Source organism: Mytilus edulis, chromosome 7 (assembly GCF_963676685.1).
Source record: "Mytilus edulis chromosome 7, xbMytEdul2.2, whole genome shotgun sequence".
NCBI classification, from domain to species: Eukaryota; Metazoa; Mollusca; class Bivalvia; order Mytilida; family Mytilidae; genus Mytilus; species Mytilus edulis.
Window position 1 is genome coordinate 67864248 of NC_092350.1, and position 15310 is coordinate 67879557.

The following is a 15310-nucleotide window of genomic DNA, read 5'->3' on the forward strand; positions in this document are numbered from 1 at the left end:
TGACATGAATTGTCATTGATCTGGTTATATTTATGAATTTACTGTTTACCAAAATATTCGCACTTTATTTGGCCTTTTTAACTTTTTTTGATTCAAGCGTCACTGATGGGTCTTTTGTAGACGAAACGCGCGTCTGGCGTACATACTAAATTAAGTCCTGGTTTCTATGATGAGTTCATTTATATATCTTTTATACCACTCTCCATTTAATTTTAAAGTATCTAATTAAAAGTTTCGTCTAGTCTAAAATGTTTAATGAACCATAGTGAAAGCATCAGTGAACAAAATACGTAAAAAATACAATGGATTACCATGGTTTGAAACTAACAAAACATTTTCAAGTAGTATGATTCCCTTACCAAGATTAACTCCATGGGTTCACTGATTTGTTGATGTCATCAAGTAAATGTCATATTTTGTGTACCGTAGCATAACTTCATTTTTAGCCGTGGCGTTGTTAGTTTATTTTCGATTAATTAGTGTGACTGTCCATTTGGTATCTTTCGTCCATCTTTTATATAACTTATACAAAATAAAATCTATAACTGAGATATGTGGTCAGATTATCCATTATTACTAGGAGAATTCGCGTTGATTCATGTTTAGTGAAGTGTTATTGCAATAACTCTACCACTTGGTCGGTGTCATGATGTATCATAAAATCTGTCAGCAGTACTCTGATACTGACATTATGTATATCAATAGAGAGTTGAAAGATACATGTATTAAAGGGACTTTCAAGCTCATTAGTAGAAAAAAAACTGACAACATCATGATTAAAAAAACGCAAAAAGGTTTAGTTAGCTGTTAAACCAGGTTCAACCCACCATTTTTTACATTAGAAAATGTAAGTACCAAGTCAGAAATATGACAGTTGTTATCCATTCGTTTGATGTGTTTTGTCAATGGATTAGGCACTTTTCTTTTTGCATTTTCCTCCGGGTTCAGTATTTTTGTGATTCTTCATTTTACTAGTCACCGAGAGTATCGCCATGGCATTGAGTAAGTTCACTAGTACCATTACCGACATAATTTTTGTATATATCAAGTTTTGAACAATCTCATGTAAAATTAATCACTTGTCAATGATTGATTTGCAAATTTTGGGGTCCCTTTTTGTTTATGCAGCTTGCATCGTAATCAAGTGATCATGCTTCTAGACATGTTTTTTCTTTTAGTTATGGTTATCAGGGGTTTTGGAGAATATATATCAAGAAAAGAAATGTAAACAAACCACATTTAACAGAATGTATTTTCATTTTATTTTCATTTTATTACGCTGCTGTTGAAATGCAAATCAAAGACGGTATCATCAGCTTTACAGTCAGTGTTTCTGTACTGACTTATTTAAAAATATTAATTTCTTTTATGATATTTGATGTATTTAGGAATAGATTAACTGAAGTCCTACGTTCATGACGTTCGTCAAACACTTCACATGGTTTTGATAATGAAAACAACACTTACAAAAAATGTAAGCGTCTGAGGCTCTTTTTCAAATTTGACTTCATTTGGAACGCTAAAGAACCGAACATTTGAAAGCATCAGATGAATCAGATCTGAAACAGTTGAAGAACAAAAGAAAAACAAAGGAAACAACAATGCTATCCTACTCCATCGGAGGTCAACTTTGCTGAGTAAGTTGCAACCTTAGTTTGTAGATAAGTTTACTAGTATGTTTTATTTAAAAAAAAGATGTTTTGTTCGCACTGTTATATTGTAATAGAAAAGAAATGGGAGATACATTTTAGGTTACACATGTTTTAAGGTTATAGAAGAGGGACGAAAGATGATATAGATGATGAAAAGATCATTAGAGGTTATGCTGTAGTATGTTCATGAATATGCCGAATAAAAAAAATAAAGTTTTACTTACTTTTACAGGTAAGTATATCACGGATATAAGTGAAATTTCGATATCAAACAAGAACATTTGTGGAACTGCATATGCAGATGAAAAAAAAGACAGACGTTTTGTCAATTGGTCAAAACGTATTGACGTCATGAGTACATTTTTTAGCACCGTTTTCACGTCCGCGCAATGAATTCAATGACAAATGAATAAAACTTTGAGAAGCAGTAAATACGTCGAAAGAATATCGTTCGACAGCATTTCAAAATATAGCTATATACCCTTTTTAACTTGTTTCTACTAACTCGCACTAGTATGTTTCTAATATTTAATTAACTGTATCTCAGAGAGAATACGCAGACCATGTAAAGCTACTTTGAAGTGCCCATATGCAGTTCCGCAGGATCGAATTTGATGCCAAATTAAAAAAATATCCACGAAATCTCATATGTACTTTCCTTTTTTCTCTACAGTTTAATGCTTAGCATCGTATACAATATTCTCTTTTTGTAAATCAAAGATGACACAAAGAAGAACGTCTGTTAAGTAGTGTGTTTTGTAGAAATTGGCAACCAGAATGAGAGGAATAAATCGAATGCCCCGTTTCAAACTCTACACATTAAAACAATTTCCCACAACTCTTTCATGGGTGCGTAAGTGAACACAAAATTATTCCTTTCCACTTGAATCATACCGTTTGTGGCGGAAAAGAAAATCCATTCATCCCTGTTGACCCACTATGCAAAATGATGTTTGAGCGCTAGCAAATTTGTCATCGATAAACGTCTTTTTGCTAGTATAAGGTTTTTGTAAATGCTTATTTATACGTAAGGATTTTCTGGAATCTTACGAATAAAACAAAACCCATTGGGCCTCAGATATTTTGAAGAAATGAATCACCTTTCATTTAATTATATAAATAAAGCAGTTGGTGTACAGCCGTAACTTTTATGCGTTAAAAATTGATGTCAACTAAAGCACAAGAAGACAAATAATTCCCGATATTTGCCACCAGAAGTGTTTTGTTTACCGGCTAGTGGATAGTGTTTGATATAAAAGAAGAAGTAAGATATATAATGACTAAAGTTGCCCTGTTCATTGATGTAATACGTATATATGTTGTTTATATTTAGGACAACACAGAAAACTTTGTTCGTTATGGTATCGAGCATAGAAAATGATCAATATTTTGTTTTTGTACGTTTTGTTTGCATTATAAATAGGTACCAATTTTGTTTAACTATCATTTATCGAAGATACCATGGATACCTTCAACTAAGTTGCAACTAAGTTGCTATTGCCTTAATTTGATAACATTGACAAATAATAAACCATTGAGTCTCTCGTTAAAATAATGATGGAACAATTAATTCAGACAGATACAACTGATTTGATTGAACTATTTAAACATTTTAAAAGTAAATGTTTTTTTGTTGTTTTCTTTTTTATTTCCGAACGTTGTGTACTGATATTAAAGAAATACATGGTTAATTTTTAAGTTCATTAATCTAAGCATATGTTACTTGTGAAATTATTCTAAACAAACAATTAAATATGTAACATAATTTCTTTTAATGTCATGCTTTAATTAAATCTTTTTTTTTGGAACAATTGCATCACAACTATAAGACGTATCTTATTCTGGTTTCCGTTCATTTTACAACTAAAAGTAACAGCCAAGACATGCAGTGTCCCCGTTGTAGCATTTACTGTAAGATATCCATCCAACATCGGTGTGATGTTGTATGTCCGTCACGACTTCTGACCCAAATGATAGTATTTCACATCTGAAATGGAGAATTGACTGTTTTGCTGAATAATACTCGGAATGTGTCTGGGTGTATATAACTATTTGTATGAGCTATGAGGTTTTAAATGCTAGAAAATCAAAACAATAATACAACGTCCAAGAACGTCAACAAATTACTAACTTCCCCATACTAATACGTTTTGTTCACTTATTGTAAGGTTAAATAGTTTTCCATACTGCTTTAAATTTGTTTGTACAATTTGTGTATTCAGGTATGAAAACATAACCAAATCAAATAGTAAATTAAAAAGTTTAACAAATTAAACGAATTGAAACAAAGTGAAAAAACTATCATATTCCCGACTTTATACAGGCATTTCCTTATGTATAAGATAGTGGACTATACCTGGTTATATAACTCGCTAAAACTCTGAATCATGTGACAGACGCATAAACATGCCTTTGTATTGACAACAATGTGTGGACTGAACAAACATTCATATTAGGTAAAAATGTCAACAAAAAAGATAGTTCAACAGTTAATTTTGTATATACAACTATCAACTATTCACTATAAATCAAACAATTATTTCCAAAAAAGTAACCAAATGGCATACAGAAAAAGCACATAAGCACAATTGAAAGACAAGAATACATATTTTGTTCGAGCATTGAAATAGTATTTTCAATGAGGTCAAGGTCATCTCTTGTTCATATACAATGGCGTCGTCTGATTAAAGATTTTCTAACACTAACCTGTTCAATGCATTGTTGAAATTATAACCCATACAAATATGGAACAGTCCACATCGTGAAGCACATTCTATGTGTGAAAGGAATTGAACGTCATCGACTACAACCATATCACCCTTGTTATTAACCATACTACAGTCATCAAAACGTCCAGCAAATTTATCTGAAACTGAATTTAAATAATTCTGAATTTTTCTCTAAAACAATGATTTTGACAAATTGACATTTAATTTGGCGAAAATCATACATCACGTAATAATAAATAACAGGCATTAAGTACATATTTTGATAATGACAATCTTTTCTCTTTCAGAAAGCGACATAGAACCTTACACAGTATTAAACTATATCATCGTTTATAAGCTTCGTGTGTCTGAAGCATGCTAACTAACATGTATACCGTATATAATTCTATGTAGGCAATCTCTAAGTTAGTATTTATTAAGTTATATAGTGTCATTTAGAAAGCAACTATAAACCTTAAATTATATCACACTTTATTAGTTTCGTGTGTCTGAAGCAGTTATCTTGATTTACTTTCATTAGAAATTTTCGAACTTAAACCAATTAAAACCCATGATATATAAGACCCTTTAGCGTTTAGAGTTATTCATTTTTGTCAAAAAGAGACTAAAATAGTTAATATGATTTAACTTCAATTTCGCACGAGGGAGTTAAAGGAGTATGTTCGGTAACGGCCCCTTTTTTAGCGTAAATTTTAAATTCGGATTTTTTTTACCAATATCACAAAACATTATAGCTAATACAGGGACTACATAGGAAATATGCCATTTTGTTGAAAATTGTACGTTTCTGCGTTTTATTATGAAGTCACAAGTTGTACTCATTGATTTTTACCAAAAAACCAATGAAAATGGGTAAATGGACAGGAAACATAGAGCGCATGCGTCGAAAACAAAGATTTTTTTTAAATAATGTGTGTGAAGACATTTCACGTGTCTTATTTGAATATTCAGTTTGTTGACGCATGCGTTTTATGTTTCCTGTTCCTAATGCGGTTGAAATAAAGTTGCGCTTTATGTTTCCTGGTCCCTAATGTGGTTGAAATAAAGTTGCGCTTTATGTTTCCTGGTCCTTAATGTTGTTGAAATAAAGGTGATTTTGTCACTTTTCACTAAAATCCTTATCTTGACCTTTTTGGGATATAAAAATCAATATTTTAGAATTATACTTTGACCAAAACAGTTCTGTTTAACTTTCTCACATGTCTTTAAATCAACTTAAAGCATGTATTGCTTTGTAACTATGAACTTTATAATTTGGGAAAAACATGTCCCTTACCGAACTTACTCCTTTTCAATAAATGACAAAAAAACATATATATTTACATTACCTTCTAAATGAATGTTCCAATCTCCTGTTGCGGAAAAACTTGTATATACTTCAATCCCTCTCACTGCAAACTGATTCGTACTGATCTAACTATCCAATATATTTTCGGCAACGACAAGGCCAGTTCCATATGTTATTTTTCCACCGGCCCAACTTATCCAAAATGGAAGATACATGTTGCAGTTAAGAATAATCAGAGTATTTTTATATTGCTCATATCGACTTCCGGCATCAAACGAATCGTTTATTCGATATAAAATACGCGACTTTCTGTTCAAGAAATTACCTAACTGAATCTCATATAATGGATATGATGAATTTTTGTCATCGGAATTCGACAGAAGAACAAATGCGTCTTGACATGCCTTAACTTCATACATAATGGACGTTATTCCACTAAGGTCAAGGTTATACTTATTGATGTCCGTACTATACGTCATAATATCATGTGTTCTTTTTGAAGACATTCCTTGGCCACTATTTGGGGTCGATACAGTGTTCATGATATGTACACCTACAATATATCCAAGTAAAGAAATTAGGAGATCATTGACCTTGTCCGTCGTCGAAAAAAAAAGTTCTACCATTGATTGGCGCCTTCCCACATGTACAATCTATCTCATCGAACTTGAAATAAAGGATACCATCTATTCAATTTAAAAAAAAAATAATTTAGTAGTTTCACATTTCATGAATTGGGGAAAATCGTGTTAAAGTGGATATTCAATTTCATGGTTAGTCAAAGTCTGCAAACAAGCCGGTAAAAAAGGTGTACATCATTGAACTTATCAATTCCTGATGACGATATTTTGTATCCAACGAATTATTAAATTTGAAATATCATTCATATCTAATAACCTCCAGAAATTGGCAATAAATATCACTTGAGAATTTTACTTAATGGTAGTAAGTTCAGAACGAACGCAAGTAAAACTGAGAGTCGTAAAAACAAATCGCTGCGACATCGTAAAAAATGGCTATAAGCGAAATAAAATATTCGCTTAAATAATTTAAAGGATTTCTATATGACAGGAAGTTATGAGAACATGAAACAATATCATTTCAAATATCATAAGACTTCGTAGAAGATAATAGATAATAGTCTATTTTGAACTCATATACATATAAAGTCCTTCAGATGTGATATTCCCCAATTTTATCGTCAATGGATATAGGAATGTGGTAGTTTAAACATATTTTATTGTCCAAAACATTGACAATAGGATTAGACACAAGTTTTGCAACTTAGAACGTCTTCTCCATTACATACAAATAATAAATAACCGAACAAAAATGAAATACATAATAATAACATCATAAACAATATTAATATGAAGACATGAAATTAACGAGAATTTAAACGACATGGATCATCTATCTCTAAAAGTCGAGTTGACCGTAAATTTTTATTTAGGAATGTGGTATGAGTGCCAATGAGACATATCTCCGTCCAAGTGACAACCAATAAAAGTAAACCATTATAGTTTAATGTACGACCTGAAATACAGAGCCTTGGCTCACACAGCACACAGAACAGCGAGCTATAAAGGGCCCTAAATATAACTAGTGTAGAACCATTCAAACGAAAAAAAAACCAACGGTCTAATCTATATAAAAACGAGCAACGAGAATTTCGAAGGACCTACATAAACAGAGGACAACTACTGTTCATCAGAGTTCTGACTTAGGACCGGTGCAAACCTTTGAAGATTGATTAAACGTTTAATGATACCAAACCTTCTCTCTTGTCTGAACAATAGTATAATATCACACTATAAAATATCAATTGGAAGGCTAACCTCAATCAAAATACGCAAATTATCACACAATGGACGAAAAAGTTTGATCTGCGATAACTTATATACCCTTTCACGCCCAATAGTTCTCCAAATACCAACATTTAAATGGCTAAAAGTAGAAATCATGATAAACTCCTGCTGATACTATATTTAATGGTATAGCTGTAATACCACCAAATCATGGTACGTCACATCCGGTTGCATACGAAAGTAGGTCTAAAACATATTCCCTTGAATTTGACCGTTGTAGGTAATTAATCCTACATTTTATTGCAGTAAAACTATTTCTGTGTCATAAACATAATTCTTGGGTTTTTCAAAAAAACATTATTTCTTATTTGTGATTTCTATAGAAAATTTTGTAATCTTGAAGTTACATGGAGACTAAACCTTGTACACAGATAGAATAAGGGGAGGAATTTGATTGGTTAACTTCCAATGATGGTTATTTTCTTATATGCAATGAAATGTTATGTGAAACTTTTTCTATAGAACTGGACAGGATGAAACTTTACTCATGCCAAGTATTTCTTCATTTGAAACAAAGATAAATTCTGCACAATTTTTTGAAAGTGCAAATTTAACAAAGACTAATAGGGGAAAATCAATGGTGGTATTAAAAGTGTCCTGTACCAAGTCAGGAAGATGGTCATTGTTATATTATTGTTCGTTTCTCTGTGTGTTGCATTTTAACGTTGAGTCGTTTGTGTTTTCTCTTATTTTTGAGGTATTGAGATAAGACGTGGCACGTACTTGTCTATCCCAAATTCATGTATTTGGTTTTCATGTTATATTTGTTATTCTCGTGGTGTTTTGTCTGATGCTTGGTCCGTTTCTGTGTGTGTTGCGTGTCGGTGTTGTGTCGTTGTTCTCCTCTTATATTTAATGCGTTACGCTCGGTTTTGGTTTGTTACCCCGATTTTGTTTTTTGTCCATGGATTTATGAGTTTTGAACAGCGGTATACTACTATATATATAATGTTTTATTAAAGTGCAGCCTGATATAACATTATAATACAATTATGAAACAATATTTTATGTCAGCCAGCCTTCATAGGCTTATGATGCACTGTACCTATAAAATTCCCATAGTTATCTGTTGCCTTTATTTACACCTATAGTTTAAGGCAAATCCATACCAAAAGGTAAGCTCAATTCGGATTTTTTACTAAAAAACAACTTGAAGTGATTTTTAAATTGGCTTTTCGCAAGACGAACATTCCGTTTTCAAAATGCTACAAATTAAAAGGTTAAAAATCTGAATACGAAGTTCAAAAGCATTGATGACAAACGATTGCAAAAGATGTATATGTGAAGCACAAATGGAAATGTTCAAACAAGTTCAAATTTTCGACCTGGCAGTGTGCAACTTTGATAAAGCCTTGCCATAAATATAAGATGTTCACAAAAATCACATAAATCGTCCGCTTACAACATTGTACAATACTGAAAAGCCATGAAAATGAATGAAACCCTGGTCTTACCTCTAGTGTTCAAAATATGTAGACATAACATTACTATTTCTGTATGAAAAACCATCTTTAAAGACAAATTAATAAAATCCTGCGTTCATTTGAATTCATGAAGTCCAATGATAATTTCCTTCATTTTAAACATTTGACTACTAGTATTTAATGTAAACTTTAAAACATTAATAAGTATCCGATATTTAAGACAAATCAATGAGTATTCATATTTGCATAACAATGTCTACATCATTTCACCAAGAATGAATATATAAATACATCCGAAGACATTTATCAAATTATTGTATTGCTATAGTTTAAACAATGAGTTGTATGTATTATATATAGTATTAACCTTTCTTGAGCGTCGTGAAAATTGTTTTAACACCTTACGTGTATCAATAATTTATTTTCTACATTTGTTCATACATTAAACAAGAAATCTACTTTTTTAAAACCCTACAATTCTAAATTTGTCCGATTTTATCAATACATGTACCCATGATTACATATCTTTGTATACATGACTACGCTCAGATTAATATAACAAACATTTTCGAAGACATACTAGATCAACTTGAAGTATTTAGAGTGTTTCGAACCAGTTCTTTTTATATGCGTTGTTTGAGACAATACATTAATTTTATAGTTAATTTTTAAATACTATTTATCTAACAAGCTAATTTTTTGGTATATTTTATAAAGAAATAAAGTGAATATTGGTAAAAAAAAAAGGAGTGATTAATTTAAGCTCGTGGGTACAAAATGTTCAGCAAAAGATAAAACATTTGTTTTTCATTACAAATTTTATCTATTTCACTTTTAGTTATTCGTTTATTATATGGTACAAAAATCTACAAAAAAGGTAGATTCGGTTTGGCCCCAGATGACGTACAAGATGTTTATATCTTTGTAAAAGCTCCAAATTATCTCCCTTTGTTTCAAAAATGACATTTGTTTGGCATTAAAATTGAAATATCTTATTTTACTCATCGGTGACCTTTATATTTTTTTTTATTGTTTTCAAATAGTCTGTACATAAACTAGATAATTGAGAGGTTTTTTTTCTTTCAATATTACCTCTATTTCTCCTATTAGAGCTTTCTTACAAATTGACGAAAGGTACGAACGAACGTAAAGAGACGCTTATTTCATTTCTTCAATAACAGTTAAAAAAGTCTTTGTTTTATCCAGTAAAACAGCATTCTTTTCTAAAAAAAAATTATTTAAAAAATAAAATAATATCGCATATAATACACGATTTTGATATAATGAAACAGAGAAAAATAGTGTCAAATACACTTACGTCCGATATGTTACTTACGTAAACCACGAGTACACACATTTCCGCGGGAATTTTTTTAAGCACAAGTTCTTAACCTTTCAATGACATTATTAAAGTACGTTATTCTAAATTTAACGACAATGTTCATATCTTTTTTTATTTGTTACAGTACACATTCAGTAAATTGTCAAAGTGGAATATCGAGATTTGCTATAAAATGATGCTACAATGTTTTTAAAAGGTAATGTTGAATTAATATAGAAAAAAAGACTTTGTATATCAAGAAAATGAATCTACAATTTTGCAACATATATATTGTGGATTTTATAATGACGATTTAACAGTAAACATGTTTGGAAGATAGACGCGAAGTTGTCACCTATCGTCCAGTGGCTAATATTTCATGAATGTTCAGGACTATAGGCAAAAGGCAGTTATACGCTTAAATAACTGTTCCATTGCTCCGGTGTATCATAAAAAAACATTTAGGATGGGCAATGAATATTACTAGGGGAGAGGAGATGATTCAAAGATATGAAACGAGCACAAGCATATGTCATAGTATGAAGATCATCTTATTTTCTTCATTTTCATTTTATTATTTTGAGCGTTGCTTATTTTGAATCAAGGAAGTATTTGAGTTTCTGTTAGGGTAGAAAACAATGTATTTGCTTTGACATTTTCTTAGGTTAAACAGTGCAATATTGTAATATTTCAAAAAGAGTGCGGGAGGGGCAATTTTAGTCTTCTACGGGCATTTTTTTCATCTGACTACTCTATAATTAGAACATTTTGTATGTTATCTCCTCCGAACTGGTGGTATCAATAATCATATTCTAACCTATCTTACGTCCTGAAATCCCAAATGTATCTCTAGAGAATCCAATTTAATAAGTGTCGTTGCATGCACGATAATTGTCCGAAGTTCCACGACTATAATTTAAATATGTCACAATAAAGGATCCCTTAAACGAGTCTTACGTATGATTCGTCACGCATACGTACCTTTCGTCAATTTGTACGAAAGCTCTATTAGTTCAACAGACATAAACAGAAAGGCATGCTTTTTTGGGGGCAGATTGTGAGCTTAAATGAACAGTGACCACATTTTTTGTTTCATTTTTCTCTTAGGTATATAATAAAGTTTATTTATAAAAAAATACAGCGAAATCCTATATATATATATATATATATTCATTAAATAAAATAGTAAAATAAGTTAAAAAGTTAACAGTTCCATTCAATCGATTTCATCCTTCCATTGGGACTCTTCAGGATAACTGATATGGCGTCGATATGGGCGACGTCGTTAATGAAGTTTGTGACGTTCCGTCATTGTTTATAATTAAAAGTTTTCGGGATTTAATTTTGACCGGAACGTTGCGATAAAATAACGTTCCATCTCCTTTCGATAGGCTTCATCCCGTCTACATTTAATCATGGGTATGATTTGAAAACGTTTTTTACCACAAGTGTCTAGATGGGCGCTAATTGGCGAATTTCTGTATTGTGGGTGTTTTATTTGTTCTTTATGAACTCCCACCCGTTCACAGAGACTATTCCCGGTCTGTCCAATATAATTTTCATGACAACCAGGACATGTGACGCAATAAATAAGGTTTGTTGTCTTACAAGTCATATTGGCGTTCACATGAAATATTCTGCCATCTTTAAATGTTTTTATTTTTCCCGTTTCCAAATATTTTATTTCTTGACCGCAAACACCGCATCTTGAATCTCCGCAATATTTTATTTCAAACTCACTAACCTTCGGTTCGAATCGAGCTCTGGTTAAGTGTTTCTTTAAATTTTTAGGTTGTCTGCGGCTGTAGATCAAGTTTCCTTCCGGTATCAATTTTGTCATTGTTTTACTTTCATGTAGAATCGGAAGGTTTGATTTTATTGTTTTAAAAACGTTCGGTAGATACGGGTCATGTGTACTGACGAACGGTATTTTCTTTAAGTTTTCATCCGTGTATTTTACTTTCGGGGTTCTTAATTCTTGAAGTGTGAGAAGTTTTGATTTTTGTATTCCACTTTCAATTAGTCCCTCCGGGTACAACTGTTGTGTCAAATAACCTTTTAATTCCTTCAAACATACTTCTCGAATGTTTTTGTCCGACACTATAGCACAAATTCGTCTAGCCATACAGTAAGGTATATTTCGTTTTGTATGGGACGGATGAGAAGAATGAAAATTTAAGTATTGATGGGTGTCTGTGGATTTATAATAAATGTCCGTTGTTATTTGCATGCCTGATTTTAAAATGAGGATATCCAAAAATGGTAGTTGTGTACCACTGGTTTCCATGGTAAATTTAATTGACGGATGTAAGGAGTTGATAAGATCTTTAAATTTGTATAAATCTTCTTCTGATCTGCTCCAAAATATATATATATAAAGAATGTATGCCCGCAAGCCCCCTCAAGGTTTTCGCACCGTCGTATACTCTTTTTTAACGAAACCTGACAAAACAGGTCATAGATTATTTCTTAAGGAGATTAATGCAGTCTTATTACTTTCAAGCCGTAACTATAATTAGAATGGGCGTTTTTGACAAGGTAATGAAGGTTTCATTTGTATAGCTTACATTCCAGTTAATTTATGGTTTAAAAAAGACTAGTGATTTGATTGTTCTGAAATCAACATAATAACTCCAAATGTGTTATACAATAAAATTGAGAATGAAATATCTTTTTTTATGAATCTAAAGTATATGCATTTAAAATTAGCTAGATAAATCATTCAATTCATTAAAAAATAACTTTATGGCCGTTCAAATTTCAAATTCTCTTCAGACTACTTATATTTCAATGTTTTATTATCATTTTAGGACTTTAAATCGGTCTTGAATTTGTATCCGGGTGCTGTATTCGGGTCAACGAAGACGTGCAATTATTCAAATAGCTATCAAAGATACAGATACATACTAATAAAACAAAAACGTGTTTATGTATGAGAACATTTCCAGAATAGTGTTTCAAATCCTATGAATGAAATAATAATACAGGTCGTTAACCACATATTGAAATGCTATAATAGTCCTTATGGTTCGATATTTATTGATCAAAGTAATAAATGCACACATGTTTACATATTTTACACAGCTTTGATTTACAATTTTGTTTGACAAGGTAACTTTACATTATGTGTACTATGATATAAGCCTTTCTTTATATCGAAAGCCAACGGTGTCGCACATGTCAATTTGATACTTGTAAAAATGCCAAAATTCTTAATTCGAAAATGTTATGATATAAGACAATAAATATAGGAAGATGTTGTGTGAGTACCAATGATACAACTCTCCATTCAAAAACCAAAGTAACCCATTATAGGTCAATGTACGGCCTACACACCGAACAAAAAAGCTATAAAGGTCCCCAAAACTACTAGTGTAAAACCATTCAACAGTCTAATGGTTTTTTTTTATCAGTGTTTATTAAACTTAAAGAAAAAAAGAACAATTATGATAATGGCAATTGTAGTTAACCTATGTTAAAATGAAAAAAAATATCTAATGAGAAAACAAAAAAGGAGGAAATCGCACGAACTCGAAAATCAAGCGAAACAGGTAACATTGACATAAAAAGTAAGCGTCCTGATCCACATGCATCTAGGTGAAGCACGATTTAGTTAAAATGAATCAATTGCATAGGATAAAAAGACACTCCCATAACTGTTATAATAAATAATTATGATACTGCTTTTCAAATCAGAAGACACTTACAAAACTGCTATAGGAAATGTCTTTAACTGCATTTCAAATCAGTGACAACGGTAAAACAGGGAAATGGTCTGTCGACTATTTCACTGATGCACAGTTAAATGCAAGGTTTTAAAGAATTTCTAATTAAGATTCGAAACAATTAATTGTGAATGCCTGTTCAAAAAGCCTTTGGTGAAAATAAAAGTGCAAACACTTCACTGGTTGATACATCAGTTTTGAAATTAGCCACCATTTGGCAACCGGATGCAAATACTTTCAACCGAACAAGTTAAGATGATTAATTAAAATATATATTGTATTTATTTCAGAACGATTTATCATTATTTTGAGGAATCAAGTTACTACAATTTGTTAATAAAGTATTTGGATTAAAATCGCTCGTTATTGTCAATCGGGGGTTTTCTATACCATTCTTCTTTTAAATATTCAAAAGAGTTATACACAAACAACCGATTACTCTAGTTTTTAAATTGACATACTAGTGCAATAACACGGATCTTGATCACAATTTTACGAGATAAATTAAATGACATTATATCCTTATTCTTCTTAAAAAAGAGTTATGACAGACTAAAATGATATCATATGCGAAAATGTGATCGGTAAAATGGAATATAATTCCGGCAAATCTTTGCACAAAATAAATGAGTTTTACGGTATAAAGTCAGGAAATGCATATTTCAAGTGTTTTTCTCACGTGTAACAAACCAAAGGGTCACGGTATTGCTCAACAAAAAGACCAACTATCATTGAATTTCATTTTCAAAATTTAATCCTGGTATCAACGATGAGTTTATTTACAACCACCGAGTCGATGCCACTGCCGTTGGAGTTTTAATTTCCCGAGGGTGTTACCAACCCAGTTGTCGACATGAATTATCATTGATATGGTCATATTTATAAATTAACTGTTTACAAATCTTATGAATTTAAGAAATACTAAGGCTTTTCTATCTTATTATAAATAGACCTTCGTAGCTGTATTTGGCTAAACTTGTAGGAATTGTGGTACTCAATGCTCTATAACTTTGTACTTCACTTGGCCTTTTTAAAACTTGTTTTAGATTCGACAGTTACTGATGAGTCGTTTGTAGACAAAAGCGTATCTGGCGTAAATGCAAACTGTAGTCCTGGTATTTATGATGGGTTTGTTTTATATACACATATTTCAGTATTACAAAGTCGGGCATATAGGATAACGGACGTAAAGGAACGTAGCATAAACAGTATTTCATGAAACTGAGAAATTATTTTAAATTAACTTTCAACTTAAATTACTGTCAACGATTTGTAATATATTTTAAAACTATTTGTCTGCATA